The sequence below is a fragment of the Dromiciops gliroides genome, chromosome 1 (genome assembly GCF_019393635.1).
Source record: "Dromiciops gliroides isolate mDroGli1 chromosome 1, mDroGli1.pri, whole genome shotgun sequence".
Taxonomy (NCBI): Eukaryota; Metazoa; Chordata; class Mammalia; order Microbiotheria; family Microbiotheriidae; genus Dromiciops; species Dromiciops gliroides.
In genome coordinates, this window is record NC_057861.1 from 674726064 (window position 1) to 674746376 (window position 20313).

Consider the following 20313-nt stretch of genomic DNA (forward strand, 5'->3'; position numbering starts at 1 on the left):
TTTCCATTTTACAGGTGAGGAAATCAAGTCTGAGAGATGTTAAGTGACTTGCCCAGGGTTCTACAGCTCGTTAGTGTCTGAAAAGAATCCCTGGTGGCTCTTCCTGCAAATCTAATCCCTAATCCATTTCACTACCTATTTGCCTTCTATTCTAATTCAATCTGTTTACACCACTCTGGGTGAGTCGTTGTTCTCTGGTAAATAGGAGCTAAAATCTCACGATTAATTCATCAAAGTTTACAACCCAGGACCAGTATTTTTATTTGTTACAAGGTAGTTCCAATTACTCTGTTAGGGTAAAAAGATCAAGGGAGAAAAGGGTAGATTCATTTGAAGCCACTCAATAAAAATTTAATTAGGCAATTTACTGCAGTATTTTTTACTCAATCAACATAGCTGTATTTTTCCTTAAAGGAGAATTCATAACCTTTTACAACTGGCCACAAGGAGTCATGAGTGCTCTTAGTACCTGTTGTGTGTTCTTTTCTTTGAAATGGAGGGGGGGAGGAAAGGAGCAAAGAGCACTGGTGAATAGTAGGTCCACACAAAGCTGATGAGACAAGCAACAGAATGACTTCTTGTGCATATCCTACTATAGGAAGAGATCCCTTTTCACTTGAGTCAGACTCTTTTAATGAGTTGGACACAGAAGCCCAAGGGTGACTTGCCCAGGGTCGCACAGCTAGTAGGTGTCAAGTGTCTAAGGCCAAATTTGAACTCAGGTCCTCCTGAGTGCTTTATTCACTGCGCCACCTAGCTGCCCCCCGGATTTTTTTTTTAATTTTATTCATAGCTGTTTTTATATCACCTACCTTTACCCCTTTCTCTCCCTAGTCCTTCTCAGAGAATAAAGAAAAAAAAATTCAGCAAAACTAAACAATATGTCATATTACTATAAATATATAATAAATTCACCATGTAACTTTCCAAGCTATCCTCCTTGTCTGTGATTCCCTTCTGGCTTTCCTTCTGTTCTCTTCTGTACATTTCAAAAACATGTTTCAATGACCCTCGTTTTTCTTTCCATTCCCTTTTTGGGGACACTATCTCTAGCCTTCCTTTCTCCTACCCAAATTGAGAAAAAAGGAAAAAGCACTTAGAAGAAATATAGAGTCATATTTTGGGTGGGAAGGGGATATATTCAGAAATAAATTACACACACACATGCTCCTCAACCCAAAGAGCAGAACCCAACTTGAACATAAAGTTAAAAATCAACAAATAGGATGGAAAAATGAGCAAACAACAACAAAAAAGAACCTGACCACAAAAAGTTACTATGACAACAGGGGAGATCAAAACACAAACTCAATTGATGACAATCTCAAAACAGCTACATCCAAAGCCTCAAAGAAAAAATGTGAATTGGTTGCAGGCCCAAAAAGGATTTAAAAAATTAAATAAGAAGTAGAGGAAAAATTTGGAAAAGAAAAAGCTAATAATTTGGTAAAAGAGACAAAAAAAAATACTGAAGAAAATAACACCTTAAGAAACAACAGGCCAGATGGTAAAAGACATACAAAAATTCACTGAAGAGAAGAGCTCCTTAAAAAATAGAATTGGCCACGTGGAAAAATAAATATAAAAATTAATTGAAGAGAACAACTTGAAAAGAAGATCTTGGTCACATGGAAAAAGATGTACAAAAATTCACTGAATAAAAGAATTCCTTTAAAAGTATAATGGGCGGGGCAGCTAGGTGGTACAGTAGATAGAGCACCAGCCCTGGAGTCAGGAGGTCCTGAGTTCAAATCTGGCCTCAGACACTTAACACTTACTAGCTGTGTGACCCTGGGCAAGTCACGTAACCCCAATTGCCTCACCAAAAAAAAAAAAAAAAAAAAGGGACAATATTAGAAAACCAATCATTAAATAATGCTGGAACTCCCAAAAGGTTGGTAATTACCGTCCTATGGAATACTTTCAAAAAAAAAAAAGAAAGAAAGAAAAATACTTTCCTTTCCTCTGCCTTCCTCATATGCAGTCAAAGCAGTCTTGAAGTTAAAAGGGTTCAGAAAGATAATTTTAGAATTCACATTTGTCTGGCCTTGTTGGAGTTTGTCACCTACAAGTCCTTACATGAATTATTAAAATGTTACTCATTTATAAGCTGCTTCAACTTCCCTCCTCCTTTATCTTGTTTTACAGGTTTGCTCTTGCAAGCCCCCTGGAGAGAAATTCCTCAACTCCTGGTACCCAGACCAAAAGCCAGAACAGAAAGAGTATTTGGCTCCTGGCAATGCTAGGACATGCCCTTCTCTGAATATCCTGATTAAAAGACAGCCACAAAGGGATCCTTGGATCATGGGACCTGAGACCTGATTCAATAGAGCTGGAAGCCAGCAGGAAGAGCCTTCTCCTTTATTCTAAGTTGATCTAAAGCATGGGAATCCACATTAGTGAGTCATTTCCCAAGGTAAATTACCCACCAACTCCCAAAAGCAGGTGCTGGAGGGGCCTCACTAGAGGCCTAGAGGGAAGAAGTAGGGTGTTACTAAGGGTGCTTGGTTTTCAAAAACCTTTGAATTACCTTTACAACTTTACTTTGACTTCTGGGTCTGTTTTGTCACTTATAAAATGAGATGATGATGGGACTAAAACGGCAACTACTGAAAGGCAGCTACATGATATAGTACATAAGAGTGCTGGGTTCAAATCCTACCTCAAACAATTACTGGATATGTGATTGTGGGCAAGTCACCTAACCTTTCTCAGTTCGATTTCCCCACTTGTAAAATGCGGATAATAATAACACCTACCTCATAGGATTGTTGTGAGAACAAATAAGATAATGTATGTACAGCACTTTGCCAACCTTAAAGAGCTATATAAATGCTATTTTTAAAATCCCTTAAAAACTTCCCTAGACACTATCATCCTCTCAAGCTATCATCCGTTATCTCCCTATCTTTTCTCAGCCAAATTCTTTGAAAAAAGTATCTCCACTCCTTCCCTGCACTTCTTGCTCACTCCTCTGACAATGGGGCTTCTAATTTCATCACTCAAATGCAAATGCTCTCTGCAAACGAATCAAAGACCTTGTAATTGCTAGAAGATGCACTGATGACCATCCTCTTTTCCTGGCCCTTCTCTCTCACTCTCTCTCTTCTTCTCTCCTATCTTTTCAGTCTTCCTGCTGGCTCATCACCCAAGTCTTAGGTCCTTTTCTTTCCTCCTCCTGCATTCTGTCTTGGTAACCTACTTAGTTCCTATGGTTTCTAACCACCATTTTTATGCAAATGACTCAATTATCTGTCCAGCAGGAGACCCTCATCCATCTGTCAAATCCACCTTCCTGAAGTACAGGTCTGACCATGTCATTCTCCTATTTAATCAACTCTAGTGGCTCTGTTACCTCTCTGACCAAATAAAACCCTCTTATCTTTCCAGTCTTCTTACATCTCCTACTCCACTCCCCATCCCCTCTGCCATCCAATGACATGGGCTGCCTCTTTGCTCTTCCTCTTCTGAGTCTCTGTCCTCTGTGTCTAGAGCCCTTTCCCCGCTTAGCTCAGCTACTCAGATTCACATCTCAGCTAAAGTCTTACCCTTAGCAGCAAGCCTTCCCTCTCCAATTACCTATGTGTTCTGTGTAGATCTTGTTTGTGCAGAGCTATTTGCATGTTGTCCTCCCCATTAGATTGTGAGTTCCTTGAGAGCAGTAACTGTTTTCATTTTTGTCGTATCCTCAGTTCCTGGGCCATAATAGGCACTTAATAAATACTTGCAGACGACTAAGGAGAGACCAATATTCAGAGCACCAGAGATATCTATCTGTTCATCACTTCTGGTTCAAGAGCCATTTTTTGGTGTGTGTTTAAAAAATTTTTTTCAATCAATAAAAGTCTGCCTTTCTCCACCCCCACTAACCTCTGGGAAAGTAAGGCAAGAAAAACAAACCCCATTATGAACATGTAGAGTCAAACAAAACAAATCCCTGCATTGGCCATGTTGAAAAAGAGAGGGGGGGGGGAGGGAGGGAGGGAGGAAGAATGGAAGAAAGAAAGAAGTAAAGTAAGCAAGCAAAAATCTCAATCTTCATTCTGAGTCCTGTTCCCTCTGTCAGGAGGTAGAGAGGGTTTTTTATCTTGAGTCCTCTATAATCACAGTTGCTCATTGCATTGATCAGTTCCCAAGTCTTTCAAAGTTGTTTTTTTTACAATATTGCTGGGGGCAGCTAGGTGACACAGTGACTAGTGCCAGGTCTGGAGTTTGGAAGACCTGAGTTCAAATCCAGCCTTAAAAACTTACTAGCAGAGTGATCCTGGGCAAGTCACTTGATCTCCCATTGCTTTAGTTTCCTCATTTGTAAAATGGAGGTGATAATAAAAGTACCTTCCTCCTAAGGTGGTTGTGAAGTTCAAATGAGATAATAGCTGTAAAGCACATAGCACAATGCCTGACATGTATTAGGTGCCATATAAATGTTAGCTATTATTATTTAAATTACTGTACTCTTTATTCTGCTCACATTTCTCTTCATCACTTCAAACAAAGTCTTCCCAGTTTTCTCTGAAACCATCTCTTTTGTCATTTCTTATAGCACCACAGTATTCCGTCATGTTCATATGCCACAACTTGTTTAGTTAGTCATTCCTTTGGAAAGGCACCTCCTCCATTTCTAATTCTTTGCCACCACAAAAACAGCTGCTTTACTATTTAAAAAAATTTTCGGGGGGGGTGGTATATGTGGATTCTTTTCCTCTTTCTTTGATCTCTTTGGGGCACCTTGGGGCACAGTCTTGCTGGGTCAGAAGATTTATATAGTTTAATAACTTTCTGGCCACAATTACAAATTGCTCTTCAGAATGGCTGAACTCATCAAGAAGTGCTCTGAAAATAGGGATGACGTTTGTTTCTTAGCTGAGCTTCTTGCATAAGGTAAGTTGGTTAAGTTTTCCCAAAAGAGAGTAAACTCAAATTCTTAGCTTGTGGTAACAGTCCCATCTTCACTACAAGAATTTGGCAACAGTTCATCTCTCAAGAATCTCACTCCTAATGAAGCAAATTTAGAGTAAAATTTGGCAATCTATCACAGTCAGATTGGACATTCACTCTGTCATGGATGCAAACAATTCCCTTTCCTAGAAATGGTCCTACTGTAGCAAAACCTGAAGACCTTAAAACAAACTCACACCAAAATACCATGTGTTCTCATGGCCTCAGTATGCTGTACAATTATTATAAATCAGCACTTGCTTTTGGTAAACCCCTCTGAAATAAACTCACTGTCATAACTTAATCTCATTTCCCACAGTGTGACTAATCTCTACAGATTTTGTAAAATATGATGCACAAACAACTTCTGACCTCGTTTTAAGTAGCTCACGGAGCAAAACTGGAAATCTGCTAGCCTTGAAAGTTCAGACTCTTTTCTTAAACCATTCTAGCTGCAACCACCACAAAAACAGGCAGGGTGCTGGAATAGTACTGCTGGCTACACTTCCCCTTCCAAAACTCAATCATTACTTCACCAACTGGCTTTGTACAACCATAGCACCTGACACATAGTAAGTGCTTAATAAGTACTCTTTCACAGAATTTGAGAATTGGAAGGAATCTTAGCAGTCACTTAAATCTAACCCATACACTTAAAGATCCCCTAGTAGAAAATAACAACAACAACAACAAAAATGACTGTCCAACTTTTGTTTGAAGACCTTAAAAAGGAGGGCAAGCTAGGTGGCGAAGTGGATAGAACACCTGCTCTGGAGTCAGGAGGACGTGAGTTTAAATCCCGCCTCAGACACTTACTAGCTATGTGACCCAGGGCAAGTCACTTAACCCCAATTGCCTCCAAATTAAAAACAAAAAACAAAAAAAAACAACCCTAAAAGGAAGGAGAATCCACCAATTCTCCAGGCAGCTTATTCCACTTTTGGATACTCTAATTGTTAGGAAGTTTTCCTCATGTTTTAATCCCAAATCAGCCTCTTGGAAACATTTACCCAATGTTCCTCCTTCTACCCTCTGCGACAAAACAGAAGGAATCAATGTTATCTGCAATTCTGACAAGAATGCTATCTAAGTCACTAACAACTGCCATGTTGACAGTGCACCATTAATAGCCACTCTTGGTTCAGTCATGCAATCAGTTCTGAGTCCATCTTACCGTATTAGAGTCTAGTCCATACCTCTGCATCTTCACCACAAAAACAACATGAGATACTATAACAAAAGTTTTACTAAAATCCAGACAAACTATTCCTACAACTTCCCCTTATCTAGCAGTTTAGTAATCCTATCACAAACAGAAATGTAGTAAGGCTGGCACAACCTATTCTTGATAAATCTGTGCTGATTTCTGTACTCACCGCTCCCCTTTTCAGGTGTTCACTAGCTCTTTAGTGACCCATCATACATTTTCACAGAATCCAAGTTCAGCTCACTACTTTCATAATATGCAGAATCTGTTCTTTTCCCTTTTATGAAAATCACATTTGCCCTTCATCTTCTCCGTCTGGCTCTCCCATTTCCCATGCACGTGCAAATATCCCTGATGACGGGCTCAGCAATCCTACCAACTACAGGTTCTTTCATTGCACCTAGGGATGTACCTGCTCTGGGTCATGGGATCTGAGCCCACTAAGGACAGCCAGGGGCTCTCTTACCATCTCCTTTTTTATCTTGACTCATCAGCTGTCAGCCATCTGTGTTCTGTTATTTCCGGTACCAAAGTTACTCTCCTTGGCGCAGAAAGAGAAGCAAAGTAAGAATTGTGCGATTTTGACTGCTCTCTGTTGGCAGTTATTACCATCCCATCTTCGACAAAGGCCACAGCCTCCTTTGATCCTCCTCTTTTCTCCAAATATAACAGAAGCCCCTCCCTATTTTTTCTTGTCTTTTGCTTCTTCCCTTAACAAGCTCATCTCACTCTGAGCTTTCCTCAATCCATTTTTTCATCTCTCCTCATTTCTACCTTCTGGACTTTGAAAACATCTAAGCCTATTGCTGAGCTCCTTGGCCTGCACACTGGCTTCTTCACACACTTTTTTTCCTCTTCACCAAAACTATTTCCCTCTGTGTCCTTAGAATTTCCTTTTGAGTATTTCCTGATGATTTAATTCTGTAGCATTTTAATCCATGAAATCCCATTTTTCCTCTGAACCCTTTGAGCCTCTGTTTCCAAAATCCATGTCCAGATTTCCTTTCCTCTATCAGAAACACCACGGAGTGATCCCTTAACCTCCAAGTTCCCATCATTTCCACCTCAGCAACCACTTCTTCTCTGTTAATGAAAATCCTATACAGAAGAAAACTTCCCCCTTCCAAAAGCTTAAATTGTCACTAAGGTAATTCTAAAGGCATTAGCTTTGTTGCTTTTGGAAGAACTAGAAAGCTCCAGCAGCCATCTATAGACCTGAAGGCTTTCATTACTCCTGTCCTGTGCCTCAGTGCCAGGCTGATGATTTGTCCCTCAAACTCTTCGCCTAGCTTTTTTTTTTGGTAAGTGCTAACAATGTGCCAAATACTGTGCTATACTTCAGTGACTATGTTGTATAAAGTTGAATGGTCACTGGACAAGTTCCAGATTTTCCCATGAGAGATATTCAAGTATAAGGAAAATGTCATTCCTGTAAGATTTCTCTTTCACGGATCACAGAAAAGAACACTTGATAATCTCCAAATCAAAATAACCAAGAGTAAAAGGATCGAGCAGATGACCTGCTGATACTTTCTTGAGGTACTGTTACTTCTGTACCTGAGAATGTCCAAATGACTGCATGCTCCCACAAAAAGGGCTATAGTCTGTTAATTCCGCTTCCAAGTGAAGAAAAGACATGTCAGGAGACAACTGCATTTTACCAACACTCTCCTAAAAGGATTCCAAGTTTGTTCATATAAATCTATTGGGACTTGCTAACTCTTCTGTAAAACCTCTTGGCTTTGTTGCTAAATATAGCCCAGGAAAAAGAATGCTTTCTTGTCTTAACCAATTTTTTTAAGCTCATGAAGCCCACTACAATTTCTTGTTTTCTGACCTCAAAAGTAACATCTTTTTTTTTTTTTTTAGTGAGGCAATTGGGGTTAAGTGACTTGCCCAGGGTCACACAGCTAGTAAGTGTTAAGTGTCTGAGGCCGGATTTGAACTCAGGTCTTCCTGAATCCAGGGCTGGTGCTTTATCCACTGCGCCACCTAGCTGCCCCAAAATGTTCCTTATTTTAAAAAAATATACACGGGGGTAGCTAGGTGGCACAGTGGCCTTGGCTTCAGGGTTAGGGTAGAGCAGAGGAAGGTGGTGACTGAAAGCTCACTGAATAGCTGTGCTGTGTTCCTTGGTTCTAAGATTTTCATGGTGTACCCCAATGAATCATCTGGAGGCCACAGCCCTACAAAAGTTTCTTTTCATGAATGTAAACAGGCCTTTATGAGGCTGAGTGGCAGAGCAGATGCCAACCCCATAGAAGAAGAGGGAATTTCCTATAACAATGAAACCATCAACTCCAGCAAAAGAATCCAAAACAAACCAAAAACACCTCTACGTGCAAGAGTTTAAAACAAAGAAAGATCAGTGCTGACTGGAATGTAAGAGAGTTTCATGGAGGAGGTGGAACTTAAGTTGGACAACAAGCCTGGAATAGGAGAAGAGGATTTTCCAGGTATGACATGAGGGAGACACCAAAGAGATAATTTAATTTGACAAACTAAGTGCTCATTATGAAAAAGGCATCATGCTGAATCTTAAGAGCTACAAAGTTAGATCTGACACAATGTCTTCACTCAAGGACTTTACAATTTAGAAGAGATAAACATGACATGTACCCATTGTGAAGCATGATTAAAGCAAAGGAGAAGTACTGCCAGCCTGCTACAAGAAACTTGCAGAGGTACATCATTTTCAGCGGATGGCAGGCATAGAAGTGGGCAGCAGGGGGCAGCTAGGTGGCACAGTGGATAGAGCACCAGCCCTGGATTCAGGAGGACCTGAGTTCAAATCTGGCCTCAGACACTTAACACTTACTAGCTGTGTGACCCTGGGCAAGTCACTTAACCCTAATTGCCTCACCAAAAAAAAAAAAAAGAAGAAGAAGAAGAAGAAGTGGGCAGCAGACAGAAATCAGGGAAGGCCCCTGAGTTGGACTGTAAGAGAAGAAAGAGAGCAGCTGGGAGATGTGGGTAGAGAATATCATAGACATGGAAGACTGTGATGTGGAGATACATGCAGACCAGGCACCATTTGATAGCTTCCCTTGGAATGCACATGCCCAGTACCAAACCCAGGGTGGAAAAAAAACTCTTCTGGGTAAAATATACCACCTAGACTGAACTCATCTTCTGCATATGATTCTGGGTCTAGGCCAGTGGTACCAAACAAATAGAAACAGATTCCTACCAGTCACATACTGACTTTAGAAAATCACAAATTAACATTATTTATGTTATGTTGTATTTTTATTTGTTTAAATGTTTCTCAATCACATTTTAATCTGGTTTGGTCTTCCATGAGTTTGTTACCTCTGGTCTAAAGTCCTTATTTGAGCAACAAAACACCTCCTACCCCCCACAAAGAGTCGGATTCAGCTCTGGAAGGAATACCAACCTGTATGGAGGAAACTCTTGGCACCAGGCATTAAAATCAAAGAATTCTAGACACTGGGCCAAGGAAAACATGCAAAGCAGCTGTGACTGTTTAGAGGCATCTTGAGACAACAACCTATTCTGAAAGTCTAGCAAACCAACAATGAGAATATTCTATTTGTCAGACCATGGGAATCCTTTGAACCCAAAACACGTACAGCTATACATACTCTCAAACCATGAGGCCCAAGGGGATTCCTTGACCCCAAGTTCACAAACATCAGTCTAACGGATAGAAGTAGGATTTCCTGGTCAGCCTACAGAAAAGGATTCCCAGACTTCTACCTGGAGAAAGGAATGAAGTGAGAGGGTCTTGGGCAGCAACACCTTCTTGGGATATGGAGCCTCAGCTGAGGGGCAATGAGGAACACTAAGCCATGTAATGGGTAGCTATTAAAAAAAAAAAAGTGAACTTGGCCCATGAGTTATTTTTGAAGTGCAGGTGCGATTGATAGGGTGGCCTACCTATCCATGCCCAAGTTTGTTTCCCTTTTCATAAAAGGTGGTGCTCAGAATCTGAAGGCAATTACTCACCAGAAAGAAAGAAGTTTGTTCTTGGATTATTGTGAGTGCTATCTATATTGACTTCATTTTCTGTGGAGTGAAAAAAGGGCTTTCCTATGTCCCATATTCATTATTCCCTTGAGTACTAGGAACACAAACTACTGATTCTTTTACCTACATGTGTATAAATATCGACAGGGACCTTCTTTGATTTTCCAAAGTCAACTTGAGGGGAAGGCAAAATGAGCCAATGGGAAATGATTTGGTGGACCACTTCCAAGAATGAAATGCAGTCTGAGGAAGCTCAAATCTAAGGGAGACAGACCACAGGTTAGGGGTTCCCAATGGAGAATGCTATGCATATGCCTTGTATGTCTAGCACACATGTGTGTGCACACACAGACAATATCATCTTTTTAATTTTGGGGTAAGGCAATTGGGATTAAATAGTAAATCAATCTTTTCATTATCCAATTATACATCACAGTCTGGCCAATAGTCTCCATTAGAATGTAAGGTGCATGAAGGCAGGAACTGCTTTTTCTTTGAATCCTCAGTGTTTAGAACAATGACTGGTACAAGTAATGCTTTTAATTCATTCATTCATTGATCTAATTTAGAGGGCTATACAATGTTTCAGGGATTGCTACAATGAACATACTGCCATCAGCAAACAGGAGTACATAAACAACTTCCACAATAAACAGAAATACCGATTCCATTTGGATTCTCCAATGGAATGGCAAACACCTCTGATGACCATAAATTCCCATTTTATACCTTTCTTGATATTTATAAGCAGGGATGAAACAAAATTATTTCTGTTGTATCTTTCAAAGAATTTTATGATTTTCAAATATACACAAGACACTTGTTGGAAGATGGGTTTTAGGGCCACTTTTTTTTTTTTTTTGGTGAGGCAATTGGTGTTAAGTGACTTGCCCAAGGTCACACAACTAGTAAGTGTTAAGTGTCTGAGGCCGGATTTGAACTAAGGTCCTCCTGACTCCAGGGCCGGTGCTCTATCCACTGCGCCACCTAGCTGCCCCTTTAGGGCCACTTTTTAAACTCAGTTAAGTCTTTTTAAAAACTCAACTAACTTAATAAGCATGGGGGGGAGGAGTGGTGGATCTATTTTTTTTTGCACCTTTCAGTAAATCATGTGGTCTGATATAGATAGGTTTTGTGAAAGTTTACATCTTTCCTCCTCATATCTTCCCTCAGGGATGCTTTGTTTTTTCAGGGATGCTTTTGATGAGAAGTGTCAAACTCATAGCCTGAAAAACTCCCCTGTTGCCTGGAACCAGATGAAAATGTAACTGGAAAATGTTTAACAAAATAAATAAAAATAAAACAGATAATGTTAATTTGTGGTTTCTATTTTAACACCCCTGCCCTAGATAGTCCATGCTCAAATATTTTGTAGAGATGGGAAAGATGAATACTGGTTAGTAGTTAGTCACTGATATTCTCATGCATGCCCTTTTTAGCCCAAGCATTTATATTCTCTCCTATATCCAGTTATCTTGGGAAGTGAGACCTCTCAACACTTCACAATTACGTTGCCTTCAGTGCACCCCTCCCCCACTGTGTACCTACCCTAATTCAGCCGCTCTTCCCATATTTGTTTCCTGTAAATACCACTTCTAGCTCCTCACATCTAAGACCACCATGTCATCCAAATGTCATAGGCCCCACTGTCAATGACAGAGAAAAACGGCTTTTTTTGTTTTATGAGGCAATACTGCTCATTATCTTCTTGTTGTTGGTTTTTTTTTTGCGGGGCAATGGGGGTTAAGTGACTTGCCTAGGGTCACACAGCTAGTAAGTGTCAAGTGTCTGAGGCCGGATTTGAACTCAGGTACTCCTGAATCCAGGGTCGGTGCTTTATCCACTGCGCAACCTAGCCGCCCCCTGCTCATTATCTTCTATCAATCTCCTTTTTAAGACTGTACAAACAAGTTTATATTCTAAATCTTAGGTCATCAAACATTTGCTGGATAAAACTAAGTTAAGTGGTGGGGCAGCTAGGTGGCTCAGTGGATAAAGCAATGGCCCTGGATTCAGGAGGACCTGAGTTCAAATCCGGCCTCAGACACATGACACTTGCTAGCTGCGTGACCCCGGGCAAGTCACTTAACCCTCATTGCCCACCCCCACCCCTCCCCAAAAAATATGGTACCAAAAAGTATACAATCTTTTTAGGATAAAAGAAAACAAGTTTAAGATGGAAAAAAATAAACCTGTTGTCCCCCCCTTTCCTTTCCAAAAAACAACAAAAATTTAAAGTTGGTAGGGGCTAATAAACTAGAAGGATAAAGTTAATGCCAATAAAGTAAAAGCACATTTGGACAAACTGTTGATAAAACTATTTCTGACTGAAAAGGATATAGTTGTAGCCTTGTTTGTAACAGCATTTTAAAAAAAGTCCTACAAGACAGTGAGAAGCATGCATGAGTAGTAAGCAACTATAAGTATGAAAATTAAAAATGAAATTATCATTTAAAGTTGGAAAATCCAATTTTCTCAAAATTTTAGTACTAAGACCCCTAACCCTCATTTCTCCAACTTTCCAAAAAGAAACTGCTATCATGCTAAAAGTAATTAGAGATGAATTTGAGCTACTATAGTACTAAAAGTCTGACATCAATAATTAGCAAATAATCAGGGCAACAACATTGATATGACAGTGAAATCTGAAGGAACCAGGAACATAAAAGGTCAGTCATTTGATAAAACTTTAAATTAATGAAGGGAATGTGAAATATTCTATGTTTGGTCTTGGAGAAGATTTGATAAATCACAAAAAGATAAACAAGTCTAATATGACTTGGATAAGAACATCATCACATGACTAAAAGAAAATATACAAGTCTAGGAAGGAGAACGCCAGAAGAAACAGTATTAGGTCTGGTACTTGAGTATTTTTATTTAAAATTAGACATGCAGGGGGCAGCTAGATGGCACAGTGGATAAAGCACCGGCCCTGGATTCAGGAGAACCCGAGTTCAAATCCAGCCTCAGACGCTTGACACTTACTAGCTGTGTGACCCTGGGCAAGTCACTTAACCCCCACTGCCCTGCAAAAACAAAAACAAAAAAAACCCCAAAACAAAAACAAAAAATTAGACATGCATATCATATAAAGCAGAAAATTAGTATGGTAATAACCTAAATCAAAGGGCAAAAGGAACTTAGTTAAAAGAATTATGACAAGAACAAAAGATTTCAGGGACCAGAAATAAAATGATAAATTTTTATTTAAATACAAGGACAGTACAAACTTGAAAAATAGCAACAAATAAAAGCTCTAGACTATAAATAAAGAGAATGATAAATCCTTCATACTAACAGAGTGCTCTCAATTCACTTTTCTGTTCAAAATCTTTTACTGGCTAATGCCTACCAAGCAAAATTCCACCCTTTTACCTTAGGCACTAAAATTCTTCCACATTATGAAGTATCTATTGTCCTATCTTTCCAGTTCTATCTCCTACTACTCTCCCCTCTCAAGGCATACACTCAGGCCAAACTGGCCTTCTTTGTACCTATGCACATGTCTCTACATAGGCTGCCTTTTCTAGTGTCCATACCTTTGCTAACATTGCTCCTTAGGCTTGACATAGCTGCCACCACCCATATGAATTCCAACCCACCCTTTAAAGACCAACTCAAGTGCATGTTTTTCCAGGCAGTCTTTCCTGATTCTTCTGTTAATAATGGCCATTACCCCTCCAGACATCAGAGTTCACAGAGCTGGGATTTACAGTGAAGTCCTCCAGAGGCTCCTGTTTAACATCATGCCCCAAGGGACAATGAAGAACCTCCTAGAAAAGGTCTGTAATTATTCAAAAGAGTTTGGCCTGGCCACACACATACAAAAGACCAAATGGATAAGGGATATCTATTGCCCAGATTTCCACATGAATTTGGATAGAAAGTTTGTCTAAGAGCAAATGTACCTGCTTGGACAATACCGACAGACAATAAACTGGATAGGATATAGACTGCTTTCAGAAAATTGCAAGACTTATTTTTAATGACCTCAAGTTTCTCATGCAGTAAAAGTCCACCTTTTCAATACTAATATTTTATTGGTGTTGCTATATGGCAGCAAAATGTGTAACACCATTGTCTCCAACAAACTGTCATGCAGTTGAAAGAGTATACAGTCTCTGGATTCAAAGGCCTTAAGATTCAAATCCTGTCTCTTAGCAATTTAGCAAACTGTGTATACTCTTTGATCCAGCAATACCACTACTAGGTCTGTATCTCAAAGAGATATTAAAAAAAAAAAAAGGAAAAGAACAGACATACAAAAATATTTTATAGTAGACCTTTTTGTGGTGGCAAAAAAACTGGCAATTGAGGGGTTGTCCATCAATTGCGGAATGATTGAACAAGCTGTGGTATATGAATGTAACGGAATGCTATTGTGCGCAGGTAGATTTCAGAAAAACCAGGAAAGACTTGTATAAACTGATGCAAAATGAAATGAGCAGAACCAAGAAAACAGTGTAGACAGTAACTGTATCGTGTGATGATCAACTATAAATTACTTAGCTCTTCTCAGCAATACAAGACATTTCTGGACTAGTTATTTCCCATTGCTGATTCCACTAGCATCTATCTGGCATATCATATGTGCCCATGTGATTTCCTATTGTTGATTAAGGCGACCTGGGTAGAATAAACTAAACCTTTAATTTTTCTCCCTTCCTGGGATAGCTAGGTGGCGCAGTGGATGAAGCACTGGACCTGGATTCAGGAGGACCTGAGTTCAAATCCTACCTCAGACACTTGACACTTACTAGTTGTGTGACCCTGGGCAAGTCACTTAACCCTCATTGCCCCACAAAAATTAAAAAATAAAATAAAAAATTTTTTCCCTTCCTTCTTAACTAGTGACAACTCTTAGAAATACAATGTGCACAATTAATTCTCAATTATTTGTGTATACTAGTAGTGAACAAATAATCCAGACATTTTATTTTGGAATCCACTGGCAGATGGTTTCCAGTCAGGAAACTATTTTTAATGCTAAACATTCATTATCCACAAGAAAAAGTATCATAATTTTAAACTACTTTAGGTGTCTGAGTCTCACAGTTTCTCAAAGAAGTACTACACATATAAGGGAAACCCTCATCAGGAGAGAATAAGCCCATTCAGTTGTCCCAACTCTTTCTGATAGAAGGATCATACATTTAGAGTTGGAAGGGTCCTTTGAGGCTAAGCCCCTCAGGACATGAACCCCTCAAGGTCTTCCTAATTCTAAACCCAGTACTTGCACTACACAATGCTGCTTCCAGCTGCACGGGCTCTTGCCAGGATTCTGAGGCCTTTGGAAACACTCTCATCCTCCACTCCCCCCCCCCCAAAGCTTTACTTCAACAAAGACAGAGCATAGGCAAAGCAAATGAACTGGTTGACCTCTCTGTCCCAAAATCTACACCAAGTCAATCCCACCTGTGGTAAGACTTTAGTGAAGTTAGGAATAAGAAGTTACTTCTAAACTCATCCATTCTAACATTTTTTTTAAAGTGAAAGTTCCTTTGAAAAAATTCCAATCTTGTTTCACAGCGATCCAAGAGGAAATCTAGCCACATATATGCCAAGATAGTTGAGAGATCAGGTGCAATGATGGTACCCTTAGCAGATTAGAATCTCAGGAAGATCCAGTAGAAAGATGAAAATGCAGGTGGGGAAGAAATGGGAGGGGAGTATGCTTTTAGGGTTTTCCCTTAGAACAGAATCAATATGATGATATAATATAAAGTAACTTACAAACCTCAGAGCAATATGAAATGTCAATCATTATTATTTACCACAATGTCATTTGCTCACTGCTTTTTAGATCACAAGCCATCTGAAAACTGTTGCTTTGGACTCCTGACAAACTGACCTTTACTCAAATGTCTCATGTGACACCTTTATCATGAAGAAACAGAGACTGGAAATAAGACTCAGAATTTGGAAAGAATCTAAGATCAGATGTCATCTAAGATGTGACCTCTAAAATCTATTAGAAGAAACCTGGCCCTTCCTGATACATACCATCCTACAAAGGAGACTGATAATAGCTCATTCATTATACTGGAAATCTCTCCCCCATCACAGATGAAGGGATTACACAATTATGATCAAGTCCTGTCTTTCCTGTTTGAATGACACAAAAATACTCCTGGAACTTTTGAAAGATCAGCAGCTTTTTAACCCAGTGTTAAACTTTTTAAAAAAACAAGGCAAGGCTAGAAACACTGCTACCTTCAGCCAGGAGAAACAGCCTCAGTTCCAGTGAACAAAATCTGAGCACTTCCTTCAATCTCTGAGAATTTAATAACCCTAAAAGTTTCCACTTTCTTTACCACATCATCCTTACCTATCCATGTAGCTAGCACAAATTTTAAAGGCACATTTTCAAGTGTCCTTGTCTTCTCAAAAATCATTTGTACATCTCTAACTCGAATATACTCTTAATTTCTCTAGTGTGAGCCAAACCAGGAGCTGGAAGGAAGAAAGAGTTCTGTCACAGCAAACTGACTAAATCAGTGAGCAAAGACAAATTCCTCAACCAAGAATCAAAACCAGCTCAGTGTTTCCCAGACTTGAGTAAAGAACATGCCTATGAATTGATCAAGGAGGACATTTCACCCCATGTCTTCTGACAAATCACATATACAGTATTTTTTATACCAAGACACCAACAAGCCTGTTCTCTATCATGGTTTTATCATTTATACACCTCATTTAAAAATGTAAAGAACTGGGGGGCAGCTAGGTGGTGCAGTGGATAAAGCACTGGCCCTGGAGTCAGGAGGACCTGAGTTCAAATGTGGCCTCAGACACTTGACACTTACTAGTTGTGTGACCCTGGGCAAGTCACTTAACTCTCATTGCCCCACCCAAACAAGGATTCGATTCTATTCTATTCTATTCTTTGCTATATTATATAGCAAAGACAAAGTATTATACTACAATGCAACAGTTAGGAAACAGTATCTTAAAGGCTAGTCATCCTCATCAGTATCTCTCAAAAAGTTATCTCCTATTGAAAATTTATCACTTTTCTTGCCTGAGTCCAAATTAAAATCCAGAATTTTTGGGCTTTCATAACTTCACTAAACAATATAACAGCAATGGCAGTCTTCCCTTGGCTCTTTCAATGCAGACTATTCCTATCATTTTCATTTTTGCCTATTTCCATGATGTCCTAAAATTTCACTTATTTTCATTTGCAGTTCTCTTGCTATAGTAAGCAAATTTTCACATGGTGATTTATAATTTGCAATTAATTCTTCTCTTTAAACCTGTTTAAGTCCACCACTTACTTTTCTCTTGGTGAATAGCTCTCGGTCCTATGTAGTTGCATCAAGCCCTTGGATATTTTGAATAACTAACATTTATGATATGTGATAAAAATAGTTTTCCTTAGCATGGAACAAAAACAAAAGCATGACAAAGCATTAGTCCCTTCATTTCCTTAGTTGCATGTACCTATCAAACCTCAAAGTCTACCAAGTTAAATTGCATCTCACTGTCATTACTAGCTTACACTAGTATACCAACTCAAAAGAACTTATGATTGGTTGTTGTTCAGTCATGTCCAACTTAGATTTTTACCAATTCAAAGGAATTCTGCTAAGTACTCACTCTTAATTGTTCGCTTCTTGAAAGTACTTGAACTAAAGTATGCAGGCTCACTGATTTCACTAGTGTCATGGGTCAGTCAACGTTTGCTAAGATACTACTTGCAGAGAAAATTATTATACATAGTAAACACAATAAATTGTTATTTCCTTCCTTCCTTGGCAAGGAGAAAGGCCACTCTGTTATATGAGACAGGAGTAAAAGAGGAGACAGCTCACTGAACTTGTATCAAAAGAGATATTGGTGTAATCAAATGTCTTCCTGTCTTCTCCAGCAGACTTACCCCTCATCAACCCCATTCTCACCAAGCTTCAATTGCTTTTTATCTATAGGCAGCTTCCCTGCTGCCTACAAACACACCCATGTCTCCTCCATCATCAAAAAATAAATCATTTGACCCCCCCCACACACACACACACAGATAGCTATCATATATCTTTCCTCCATTTCATGGTTACCTCCTTCAAGGGACAGCTAGGTGGTGCAGTGGATAGAGCACTGGCCCTCCAGTTGGGAGGACCTGGGTTCAAATCTTGCCTCAGACACTAGTTAGCTATGTGACCCTTTGCAAGTCACTTAACCCCAACTGCCTTAAACATCCAGGGCCATCTCCAGTCATCCTGATATATATCTTTCCACTGGGCGTAGGAGAGAGTGAAGTTGAACTTGCACAGCCCCTCCTCACTTTAATCCAATTCACTGCAAGTCATGACATCACCCTATATCATGGTCCTCTTCAAGAATGAATGACAAACAACCACCACCTCCTTCAGAAGACCATCTACAACTGAAGCCTCCACTTCCTTTTCTCTAGCTCTCTTCTAAATCCTCTGCAATCTGACTTCCAGGCTCATCATTCAACTGAAACTACTCTTTCCAGAGTTACCAATGATTTCTTATAACTGCCAAATCTAATGGCCCTTTTTTTCTCTTTTTCTCAGTTGCTATATAACGCTTTTAATTGATTTAGAATATTGTTTGATATTAAATGTTTACAAAGCATCCAGTGAGGTAGACATAAGAAAAGAACTACCATTACTCCCATCTGTTCAGCCATATAAAAAGCAACTTTTAAAAATTACTAGAAATTCACAATTTAAAAAGTAAAGGGAGAGACCACTAATCAAAACTAGTATTTCCTAGTCAAGCACCACGATTCAAATATCAAAATCCACGAAAGTATAAGGGTCGTGGTGCAGTGCATACAGCACCAGCCCTGGATTCAGGAGGACCTGAGTTCAAGTCAGATCTCAGACACTTGACACTTACTAGCTGTGTGACCCTGGGCAAGTCACTTAACCCTCAATGCCCCACCAAAAAAAAAAACAACACAAAAAAACTATAAGGGTCAGAAGAGTCGGGGGGGGGGGGGGGGAGAGAGTAATAAAGGACAGTTTTGTTGTTCTGAATGTATTTTAGCTCAAAGGCAGCTCAGGGTGAAGAAAGTCATCCAGTCCTTGAGGAGAGAATAGGAGCTTTTGTTTTGAAAAGGAAAGCATCCAGACAAAATTACTACATGTTGGCATTTAGAGCTAGGAGATATCTTTTTCGCATCTACATTTTTTTAATCTCTTCAAGCTTTCTGACCAAGTTCAGAGGCAGACACAGACCCACCACATTCCTGAGTGTAAAACCTAGCAAAAAGTGGATCATGGTGATGATGGTAATGGCAATGGCAGCAGCTGAAGCAAGAGCCTAATGGCCCTTTCTTAATGCTCATTCTCCTTGATACCAGCAATCACCCTCTTCTCCTTGACAGTCTGTTCTCCCAAGGTTTTTCTTGACACTCTTCTCTCTTAGTTCTCCTCCTCCTCATTGACCTCCCTTCTTTGCTGGACTTCCATCCAGGCTGCTCCTGGTAACCATGGATGCCTCCGAGGCTCTGTCCTGGGCTTCCTCTTCTCCCCCTATACTAATACACTTGGTGATCTCATTAGCTCCTGAGGTTTCAGTTATCATCTTTAGATGCAGCTAATTCACAGATCTATCCAAACTTAACCTCTCTCTTGACTTCCAGTGTGGCTTCTCCAACTACCTACTGGACATCTCCAATCGGATGTCTTGTAGACATCTTAAACTCAACATGTTCAAGACTGAACTTATTTCCCCCACAAGTACCCCTCACCCCACATTATAAGTTTTCTATTTATGTTGAGGGAAGCAGCATCTTCCCAGTCTCCCAAACTAGTAGTCATCCTAACCCCTCATTCTCACCTCCCATATCTGATCTGTTGCCAAGTCCTACTGATTGTACCTTTGTAACATCTCTCACATATCTCCTTCTTCCCTCTGATACTGCAATCACTGTGATGCAGGTCCACATCACCTAAATGCCGAGAACACTACAAGAGCCTGCCGGTTCATCTTTCTGCCTCTTCTGAGCTCAGTTCATCCTCTAGTCAGCTGTAAAACTGATCTTCCTTAAGTAAAAATATGACCTTTTCACCCTTCTACAAATTCCAACGGCTTCTTATTACCTTCAGAATCAAATATAAATCTTTTTGTTTGCCTCTCACAGTCCTTTTTAAAAAAAAATCATAAAAGCATTTTATTTTCTAGTTACATGTAGAGAGTTTTCA

At 39.6% G+C, this 20313-nt stretch overlaps 1 protein-coding gene and 1 pseudogene across 6 annotated transcripts in view; both read right to left on the reverse strand.

Annotated features, from left to right (window-relative positions):
- IP6K1 (inositol hexakisphosphate kinase 1) overlaps window positions 1-20313 on the reverse strand; it is a 57463-nt gene that overhangs the window by 17013 nt on the left and 20137 nt on the right. The window lies entirely within an intron of this gene.
- LOC122753488 lies at window positions 10389-19635 on the reverse strand (annotated as a pseudogene).